Source organism: Ptychodera flava, chromosome 7, assembly GCF_041260155.1.
Source record: "Ptychodera flava strain L36383 chromosome 7, AS_Pfla_20210202, whole genome shotgun sequence".
In the NCBI taxonomy this organism is placed as follows: Eukaryota; Metazoa; Hemichordata; class Enteropneusta; family Ptychoderidae; genus Ptychodera; species Ptychodera flava.
The window spans coordinates 5699834-5709187 of record NC_091934.1 but is presented as its reverse complement, the minus strand read 5'-3'; the positions used below and the strand labels follow the sequence as shown (position 1 = coordinate 5709187).

At 38.2% G+C, this 9354-nt stretch overlaps 1 long non-coding RNA gene across 1 annotated transcript; it reads left to right on the top strand.

The window, feature by feature from the left end:
- The first annotated feature begins 800 nt into the window (after positions 1 to 800).
- On the top strand, positions 801 to 4268 carry LOC139136638 (uncharacterized). Its single transcript, XR_011553214.1, has 3 exons — positions 801 to 1139; positions 2474 to 2547; positions 4054 to 4268. It is a non-coding gene; the product is annotated as an uncharacterized lncRNA (long non-coding RNA).
- Positions 4269 to 9354: the final 5086 nt, after the last annotated feature.

Here is a 9354-nt window from a genome sequence, read left to right as displayed (position 1 = left end):
AATTAAATCGCATATAACATTGATAATTTTGAGTGGTAACAAAAAATGTCATCTTTGTTTGTAAACATTCATTGTTTAAATTTACGACACATATTTACGAGCACTGGACCAATAAGATCTTCATGTAGATTTGGTTTTTGTTTTCAACATCGAGTGACTTGAAAGCAGTTACTGTCAGAGTCGAAAATACCATGTGGTTAATTGTCAGCCCTACGACACAAACAAATTGAGTTTCAGTAGGGATATTCAGTCGTCGATAGAGCCACGGTCACTCTACGTTATAGCATGGAGGTAGAAAGAGGGGGCTTACTTCCGGGTTTACAAGAATGCCTCGCTGCAAAACTAAAGTTTGCTTAAATTATATTCCTTAACGAAGAATTAGTTTCTAGTAGTCTTTAAAAGCATCTTGAGTAACTTTCACGAAATATATCAAGGATGGACGCACGAAATACATTAGATTTGTACTTACTCTATGCTCATAGTACTGCAGCTCTGAGCTGCGCGATTGAATGAGTCTATCAATAGTATCAAGGATACACAGCTGACTCCGTGTTAAAGGTTACTCATGTGATGTCAGAGGTCATTAAATAAACGCCTTAAAAACAGTTGTTTTTGTTCTAAACAAAGAATCGTAACCGTAATTGTCGTATAAATTGTGTGCACAGACATTTCAATTAGTTGCCAAAAAATCCCAGCGAATCGAATCTTCTGATCGCAAGTAAAACGGGGTCGACGCTTGACTTCCGTTATGAACCAGAACGAGGCTTGATCAGTTTGAACGTCAATTTGACATCAACAGTCAATTTGAACTGTTCAAGGCTGCCACGTCGACAGCTTGCAGCTGCCGGTGTCAGCTCCGTTGCTGTGTAATCGCTGTCATTTTTACACAAGAAATCATGACTTTGGTGTGTTGTGAGAACGATTCAGACGTCAGAAAATGAGTTGATTCTGTAAAATACCATTGTAGCGGATTCCTCTGCATGTCCTGGAAGACTGGCGATTCAATGGCGATTTGACTCTCGAGACGGCGTCACTGCATGAGTTTGTACCACCAGTGGTTGACACGAATTCAAATGTTGCCATGTAATGGCAGCAGAATGATGACAAAACCACCCTTGATGCCATCTACATTACTCAGGGTAAGTGTAGTTTTAGCCCTGCGGACAGGTTTGTGTGTTCCTGGCGTTATACGGCCACAGCCACAGCCCTGCAACGGTCTATGGAGATAACTGTGTTCTTGCAGCGAGATTCAAAATGGCGACCTCCATGGGCAAAGTGGTAAACAACCTGTCGAGTACGTTATGTTTCAGAAAACGAACGGCTTTGGACGTTAGAAGAAGTTCATCGCATCTTTTCTTGGGTCGGTTAGGAGGTAAAGGTAGGCAGGGAAAGGATTTTGCCCCGATAGAGCAGAATTTCGGCAAAAAAGACCGTGTTTTTGTTGCGGTCCGGATCAGCCCCAGTTATCTCCATAGACCATTGCAAGGCTGTGGTGGAAGCCGTATAACGCCGAGAACACACAGACCTGTACGCAGGGCTAGTGTAGCTAAATCATTTGTATTTCTGTGTTGTTATAAAATGCATTGGCAAAATTGAATTCAGTCAGACAGCCAAGCCAAGAATTGTGGTTAATTTTTCTATGGTTGTAACTTGGGGGCAATTTTTAGCGTTTTTGGTCAAAAAAATCATTTTGTTTTGAAAATTATATTCACGATCCTTGGGTTGACCTCTGTCAGATTTATTAAATTGTGGTGATATTTATTTATCTGTGTTTTAGCAATTTCTCTTATTTTTTTCCTCTGCTGCCTGAATTCAATGCTTATCAAACAGGCTACTTTCTCAGTTGTCATCTGTCCATCTGTCGTCCGTCAACAATTGCCTTCTCCTCTGAAACCGTAAATCCGATTGCTTAGAAATTTGATAATTATTCACTTGGCATGACTTCACTGCTCATGCAGGCAAAGTCAAATTCCAAAGCTGGCTATCACCACAGTAGAGGGGCTGTGCTATCACCATGTGTGTCGATCAAAGGCTGATGATAGGGGCAGAGTAGTTTTTGAAAGACAAGATATGACAGAATATTTCCTGAGAATTCATAAACTTAACAATAAATCAGGCTACAAAAATAACAAAATTGTAAATGGCCAATCATACATTTACTTTTTCCCGTAAATTTTTATATTTGTTCTCAATTTATGAACATTATGAGCGACAGCGACAGCACAGATGATAGGTTTTTTTTGTAGACGAAATATTTCATTAGATCAAGCAGATTATTTCAGTATACTAATGTATAACTGGACAGATTTCATTTATCAACAGTAACAATAGTGATTACACGTGTGAAGGACATGTTTTCAAACAATGCACAGTACTTTTTAAGGATTCTGTGGGGAGCAGAATATAAACATCAAATGGAACTATTACTAATCATGTGTTTATAATAATGTACTTCACCTTTTTTCTTAAACAGAGCTTTGTTTCACAAAAGTAAACAACTACGAGCTGGGTATCAAAGACTGACCCATAACCTTGAAGCATTAAATGGTAAGTAAAGTTCAACCTTAGGATTCCTAAATGAATAGTACTCTCAGTGAGTCTGTGCAACTCGAGCTTGGCTTAAAGAGGGAGTTTTCCAAGGGTGATATTTACATATGTTCTCGCTTGAAGGTCAATTATTCCATTTATAACTTGCGCAGATTTTTACAAATAAGATAAACTCTGTGGCAGAAGTTGCATTATAGGGCTTCATCATGGGAAAAGCTGCCAAGATTGGTGCTTCAATCAGGTCATATGGCAGGGACCATCTTCCAATGGGTATGGCATTGTCAGTAACGTTTACACCAGGCTTTGTGTATTTACATAACTATTGTGTATTTTTTTTATTTGAAATTGTGACTCACCCCACTATACGATTATTTTTAATTATTTTGTTTATTATTTGTATATTGGTGTGAGTCACAACTTTTAACCCCCAAATTGCATTTCTCTGGCTGCATCATTTGTATGACTGATCCTCATTACCAAAAAGTCAATTCCTAAGTTGGCGGCTTCTGTGCAAGTCCCTGCTGGGTCACTTTTCATTTCATTTACCACATTTACTATGCAAATACTCACAGCCTTGCATGAATGTGAGAGAGTGGACAATGCCATACCAATCAGAAGATGCACCCTGCCATATCATTTGATGAAAGCTCCAATGCTTGGTCTATTTTTCTCATCATTCAAAATAAATTTAGTTGATGAAGCCCAAAAATGCAACTTCTGCCACTATTTTTATCCATTTTTGTAAAAATTATCAAGTTATAAATGGCAAAAATGGCAATTCTTGAATAAGTGACCAAAAACAAATATTAAAAATCTTCTTTGGTGAACTCGCCTTTAATACAAAAACCTACCTTTTTCCTATGCTGCGTTCCAATTTGACTTGAGAACGTTCATGTACATATGCAATGAAGTGTACTCAAACCAAATGAGTGGACGTTACATAGTAGACTGTGTATAATTTTAATTGAATTATACCAATAAACATTTACTTCGCTTGAACCTTTGCAAATCATACAATATTGACTCATGAAGTTTAAATGAGGTAATAACATACTTGGATAAAATGTTCTGGCATATATACATTAAGATCAAGTACAGATCAATTTTTATGGCAACGTTTCTGTCTTATTCCGTACATGAATAACTTTAAAGATTCATTGACTTAATAAAGAGGGAAATCAACATTTTTTCCCGCGGGATAAATCATATGAAAAAATAAATTTTGTTTTATGTCATTGATTCTACTGTCTATGGATATACTAGTTTGAAGGTATTTGCAATATGAACAGATTTATACTTGTACAACAAATCACATTGGATCATTCGCAAATTGAGGGTATATAATAGTTCTTTATTTTCTGACTACATGCAAATTTCATTCTTCAATGTTTAATAGCTGTTGAAAGAGTCAAAATTGTCAGCTTTTAGCAATTCTAACATTTTACATATTTTTGTTATAAACTTAATAAGCTTTATATCTTACTTGATGTTTTTTATTTTTTCCAGCTTATGCATAGGACAACCTCAAGATGACAGGTCAAGCAATAACTGAAACCATAACAGACAATCACAGCGTACACTTTTAAACAGAGCTCATGGTCATGGCAATATGAAGTTCTTGACTTTATGGACACTTGAACATTTTTTCAACTTAACAGTTTGATGTTGATTATGTTGATCAGCTTTTAAAGTCTGGTGGATTAAATTTAATTAATACCAAATTTTTTAGCTCTCGCATTATTTTTGTTTGTGCAGAAGAGTGTTCTGAAGTGGTAAGGTGATGGCAGTTTCTCAGCAGCAGTGATAAAAAAGTTTCAAGTTGTTGGGGTGACTATAATTCAGAGTGCAGAAGGTAGGTTGATTTTATAAAGCACAGCATTTAGATTAAAAAGCACAGCATTAGGAAATCTACCCAGCAGAGAGGCAGCTAATTGCCAGGCCGAGTGGCAGCTTACCTGTTAATCTTTCCAGAAGAGATCCAGAAAATCTAATCCTGGGCTCTCCGGGAAAGATTTTCCAGGAGCTCTTGTGCCCTTGAGGGACCTTCATGGAAGAGGAGAGATTCTTGATTGCCAACATGTCAGAGATGTGTTGCGTTCATGTGACAAACATGTTGCATTGAACAGCACAGATTTTGGGTGTAGCTGCCTGGATTTCAAGCCATACATGCTTCTAACATGTATTGTTCATGTTTTCAATACATAACGGAAAGTTAAAATCAATATGGTCAGACACATGTTTTGAAACCTGTAGGTAGCATGTATATGACACATGTTTCTTACAAGTAAGAAACACAATGTAAATGGGTGTCATTTCGGTAAGGGTTGTGCCCTGGTGGGACCTTGTCCCGCTCTTATTCAGTCAATCACACCAGTTGACCACCCCTTAAAGCTAGTGGCACACTCCTCTACGTACTTCCGTGGCAGTATACTTGCACAACGTCACCTGGCGTACAAAAGCTGGTCGCCAAAGTTGCCTTACACAAGGGCCGAGATTAGGGTTCGTGTGACTGCTAGCTGAATTTGACAGCGGGCATTGCAGTCTGTTGTGCCGTCTTTGACTTTCCAGTGCACAATATAACATACATCACTAATCGATATTTTGACTGACGAGGTATTAGACTGCAGCCTTATGAACATTGAGGCGACTTAACCGATCCAAATGCCTTTCGCAAACTGAAAGTGCTCGTACTAAGAAAGACATGCAAAATGTCAGTTGAATCTGTGTGTTTGTTTTTGAGAAGAAGATTTTTAATGATTAAATTGCGATTTTCGCTATATCCATTACGGCAGTCAAACCTTCTGACTGACCCAAACGCCCTTCGGAAATTAAGAAGAACTACCACTAGGGATTATGAGTGTAAAATTTTAGTTCAATCTGTGTATTGGTTCTGGAAGAGAATGTTTTTAAAGATTAATTACAAGTTTTGCAAAATCAAATACGGCAGCCAAACCATGTGACGATCCAAACGCCTTTCGAAAACTTGAAAGAGATCACACTTTAGATGATATACATAAAATTTCAATTGAATCTGTGTGTTTGTTCTGGAGTAGACAATTTTAAGAGTAAATTACGATTTTTTGCAAATTCAATATGGCGGCAAAGCCAGGTGACCTATCCAAATGCCTTTCACAAACTTGAAAGAGATAACACTATAGATGATGCATGTACAATTTCTGTCGATTCGGTATGTTTGTTCTACAGAAGAAGATTTTTAAGGATGTAATTACAGATTTTCGCAAAATCCAATATGGCGGCCAAACCGAGTGACCGATCAAAACACCTTTCGCAAACTTGAAAGAGATCACACTTTAGATGATATATGTAAAATTTTAGTTCAATCGGTGAACTGGTTCTGGAGAAGAAGATTTTTAAAGATTAAATTGTGATTTCACAAAATCCAATATGGTGGCCAAACCACGTGACCGATCAAAATGCCTTTTGCAAACTTGAAAGAGATCACTGTAAGGATGACATGAGTAAAATTTGAGCTTAATCGGTGTTTTGGTTCTGGAAAAGAAGATTTTTAAAGATTAAATTACGATTTTTTGCAAAATCCAATATGGCGGCCAAACCACGCGACCGATCCAAACGCCTTTCGCAAACTTGAAAGAAATCACACTTCAGATGATATATGTAAAATTTTAGTTCAATCGGTGAATCGGTTCTTGAGAAGAAGATTTTTAAAGATTAAATTGTGATTTCACAAAATCCAATATGGCGGCCAAACCACGTGACCGATCAAAATGATTTTTGCAAACTTGAAAGAGATCACTATAATGATGACATGAGTAAAATTTGAGCTCAATCGGTGTTTTGGTTCTGGAGGAGAAGATTTTTAAAGATTAAATGAGTATTTTAGAATATTCAATATGGCGGCCAAGGTCAAGTGACCGCATGCGATTTTTATTTGCAAATTCTAGAGCCCTTAGGTCATGCTTGCTATACAAAAAATTTCAAATCGACTAGACCCCTACGTCTTCTGGAGAAGCCATCTTTAGGTTTTTGGAAAATCCAATATGGCCGCCAGGTCACGTGACCAATCAAAATTTCAAGGGTCAGGTGCACGAGTACTAATTGACACCTATTAGCCCTGCAAATTTGAGAAGTTTTCGTTCAGCCGTTTAAGAGATCTAGGTCGACAAAGAATCGGCAGAAGAAGAAGATTAAAGCTGCAAGCAGCGTTTTAGGGGCCGAGCAGCTCGCATAGTTGATGAGAAACATAAGGCGTCATCTTGAGATCTGCAATCATAACAAACATGAAGGTTTTTGTACTAATTGTTGCTCATGTTTAGGTACATATGTACATTTGGGGTCAAAGGGTATAGCACTGTTGATTACAGAGTTATGGACAAATATATATATTTGAGGTCAAAGGTCATTGGGGTCATGTGACATTTTGTCAAAAATATTTTATCCCATACTGATTCCCATATACAAAAAATCAGACCTCTAGCTGTATTGGCTTGCTCAAAATTAGATATGTGCATATTTAATGAGGTACCGGATATTGCACCATAAGGTCTCCCTTCATACCAAATAAGAAGCGTCTAGCCCTTGTGGTTCCTGAGTTATGGACAGATATGTATATTTGAGGTCAAAGGTCATCGAGGTCACGTGACATTTTGTTGAAAAAATTGTATCCCATACTTATCCCCATATACCAAAAACCAGACCTCTAACTCTATTGGCTTGCCCAGAATTAGATATGTGCATATTTAATGAGGCATGACCTATGGTACCATAAGGTCTCCCATCATACCAAATATGAAGGGTGTAGCCCTTGTGGTTACTGAGTTATGGACAGATATGTATATTTGAGGTCAAAGGTCATCGAGGACACGTAACATTTTTTCACAAAAATTGTATCCCATAGTTATCCCACAGTCCCTCTATCCACCGGTCTGGAAACGTCTATTGTAAAAGGTGTCAATCACCTAGACCACACAGCCGAACCGCGATACGAGGGCCAGTCACGTGATAATGCGTAGCTTGGGTTTGTCCTGCATGCCACAGTCCCCGATTGTGTGTACGCTTTTCTCTCGAATTTTCGCTGTTTTTGGCTCTATTAAGTGTTCTCTGCGTCTATCTATGACACGAAGACAGAAATTATCATATCCTGAAACCGGTGTGTGTTTTTCGTGATCCTTATCCCATCGTAAATGATGATAGTGTGCGATAATTTCTGGGGTTGACCGCTGCGAGTGTGTTGACGTACGTAGCACAAGCAACGGCTGGAATCACACCGGAAAATTTGTGGTCCCCCTTCTCTTTCAATGCTAGTAGTCAGTGCCTCCAAATATGATCTAAATATGTTTTCTGTGTAATATTCTGTGAAATTATGTCTGTTAACTGAGCAGAATAGGAACGACAACTGCAGAAATGCACGTAGATTTTTGATGTTTTAGCATTTTCCCATGTAGCGTCAATATGGTCACAGTCCCTCTATCCACTAGAGGGACTGTGATATGGCGAACTCTCGATACGTACGCTCGCGCTCAGGCACAGTAAATACCTTTTACAAAATGCTATCATGTCAACACAATAACAAGTTTGGTAATGAACTACTCAGCTGTCGATGTCAATATTCAGCTGATTTTGCCTGTCTTCTTGATTTCGGGCAATAGTCCATGACACTTGCGAACAGTGCATGGCCATTTTGTTTTTCAATTGTGATCATAATGCAACCATAATGTGTGGTCCCTTTCAAGCTTTATCTAGAGGGGCAACGTTACCCATTTAATGAAAAAATAAATGTTTAGTGTTTCTAAAGTGAACAAGTTGTAATGTTTGTGATATTCTGAAAATAACAGCCCACAAACGTCATGTTTTTGAACGGTCACATTGCTGCTGTCATAGGATCGTGGGGGTAGCGACATCGATATAGCGGCCAGTTGATCATTGTCATTGTCCTTTGTTTAAGGTGTGAATCGTGTGTTGGTTCATATCATGGAGTGTCACAAAGAAACCAGCCACGTTTCCAGACCGGTGGATAGAGGGACTGTGGTTATCCCTATATACAAAAAACCAGACCTCTAACTCTATTGGCTTGCCCAAAATTAGATATTTGCATATTTAATGAGGCATGACATATGGTACCATAAGGTCTCCCATCATACCAAGTATGAAGGGTGTAGCCCTTGTGGTTACTGAGTTATTGACATATATGTTTATTTTGGGTCAAAGGTCATCGAGGTCACGTCACATTTTGTCAAAAATATTGTATCCCATAGTTAACCCTATATACCAAAAACCATACGTCTAACTCTGTTGGCTTGCCCAAAATTAGATATGTGCATTATTAATGAAGCATGACATATGGTACCATAAGGTCTCCCTTCATACCAAATATGAAGGGTGTAGCTCTTGTGGTTACTGAGTTATTGACAGATATGTATATTTGAGGTCAAGGGTCACAAGGTCATGTGACATTTTGTGAAAAAAAATTGTTTTCAATAGTTATCACTTTATACCAAAAATCAGACCTCCAGCTCTCTTGGCTGCCCAGAATTAGATATGTGCATAATAAATGAGGTTTAGAAACATGCTAGAGTCATAGGTCAAGTTCATCCTCAAAACATGATTTGCAGTTTGATCCCCTGTTGGTCATTGTTCAGTAGTGACAAGCCCTTGGCCCCCCAGGACACTCACATAGGCCAGAATAAGCCATTGGTATAGCGTAGCTGCAGAGGTATAGGGGAGGTCAAAGGTCATTGAAAATCAGAAAAATAATACTTTAAAAATCTTCTTCTCAAAAACTGCCAGGTCAATTTCCTTGAAATTTAGTATATAGCATCTTGATAGTAT